The sequence below is a fragment of the Peromyscus californicus genome, unplaced genomic scaffold, assembly GCF_007827085.1.
Source record: "Peromyscus californicus insignis strain IS unplaced genomic scaffold, ASM782708v3 Scaffold_11__1_contigs__length_118956290, whole genome shotgun sequence".
Lineage (NCBI taxonomy): Eukaryota > Metazoa > Chordata > Mammalia > Rodentia > Cricetidae > Peromyscus > Peromyscus californicus.
Window position 1 is genome coordinate 115,920,560 of NW_026294402.1, and position 1,840 is coordinate 115,922,399.

Sequence of the window (1,840 nt, forward strand, 5' to 3'; positions counted from 1 at the left end):
AGCCCAGTGGGAAGGGCGGGGTGAACCTGGACTCAGGCTGGCTCCATCTTGGGCAGACCATGTGTCTTCACTCCATAAAGTAACCTGTAACCTTGACGCTTCACTGAGTGACAAGCCACCTCGCCCACAGATAGGTGGTTTGTGCTCTTAAGTATGCAGATAAACCCAGAATAAAACCAGCCGAAAGAAAAGTTCATTGTACAGGCCAATAAAACAGAACATGGTGTTCTGTGAATTTCCTTTTAAGGCTGAGGTCCAGCTTCACCTACCCCCCGCCCCCCAGCCTCCCTGGAGCCTCCCTTTGCCCCATTTTGGTGGTGAGGCCACCTTTGCTCTCTCTGGCTCGGCTTGTGTCTACCACAGTGGGCATTTGGTTGGAGAATTGGGCCAGTGTCCAGCTTTTGGGTCTCTGTCTTCATCTTGAAAGTGTAGGCCATGCGCTTGTCCCCTGGCTCTGTGAGAGGGAGTGGGGGTGTAGCTCATCATACCATGCTTGTCTTTTGTTTTTAAATATGTGTGTGTGTGTGTGTGTGTGTGCGCGCACACATGAGAGTGCACAGCATGTGCATGTAGTGCCCATAGAGGTCAGAAGAGGGCAGATCCTCTGAAACTGGAGTTAAAGGCAGTTGTGAGCAGCCATGTGGGTTCTGAGAATCAAATTTAGGTCCTCTGTAAGAGCAGCAAGTGCTCTTAACCCCTGAGCCATCTCTCAGAGTCCCCAAGTTTGTCTTTATTATGGTGCCTGAGAACAGGGCAGATGCTGAGGCAGGAGACTCCTGGGTATGGCCTTGCGTATTTAAAAAAAAAAATTTACATGTATTTATATATTTGTATGTACATGAATATATGTGATTGCATGTGTGCTGCAGTGCAAGTGTGGCATCAGAGGGAACTTGTGGAGTTACTCTTCTTCCACCGTGTGGCCTCCGCGAGACTGAATCCCTGGAGATGACTCGGTGGCAAATGACTTGACTGACATCTGGCTGGTCCCTCCCTGTTGGGTCTTTTGTAGTGTTCACCCTTCTGCGTGTCTGGGGAAGAGTCTGCCTTTCTGTGTGTCTGATGGTTGTGGTTCCCTTCCCACCTGATAAGGATGAGTCAACTGTTCCAAAAAGACACAATTCGTCTTTACAATTTCTGGTGGGCGGTCTTCATAGATTCGAGTAAAATCATGGAGCAGCAGCCTGTTCCTGCCTGTTTGCATCAGTAGGACCTCAGGTTTCCTGAAAACCGTCTGGGTGGGATGGGGACGTGACACCTCACTGGCAGTCACCCACCTCAGAAAGCTTGGTGTTCTCTTGGAAAGGGTTGTGAGTGATTTCAGAGTTTCCCTCTCTATGATGGTAGGAACCTGGTGGGCAGGGTGCTGAGTGACGGGTTCTTACTCCAGTGTCAACATGGACTGCCACCTCCCTCCTCTGTGGAACTAGAGTGGTGATGGCCCCCTACACCCATGCCACGGATTTGGGAGGAGAGCTAATATGGACAACACACACACACACACACACACACACACACTTTTATAAGGAGTATCTTTCTTGAAAGTACTCTGTTCTAGGTGGTGTGGTGTGCAGGCCTGCAGTCCCAGCACTCGGGAGGTGGAGGCTACACAGTGAGTTGACAGCCAGCCTGTCCCTGTCCCCTGATGAACCAACAGGATTCTGTTCTTAACCATCCCAAGAAACCAAGTCAATAGGAAGATGCCCATAGAGGCATTTGAAGAAACCCATTGGCAGAGACAGAACCGGCCCCCCACCCCCACCCCTGCAGGGTGTTGTGTTTGCTGAGTGAATGGTGTGTGCTGGAGGGATTAACTGAGAGAGGCAAAGAAGGGAAGTGG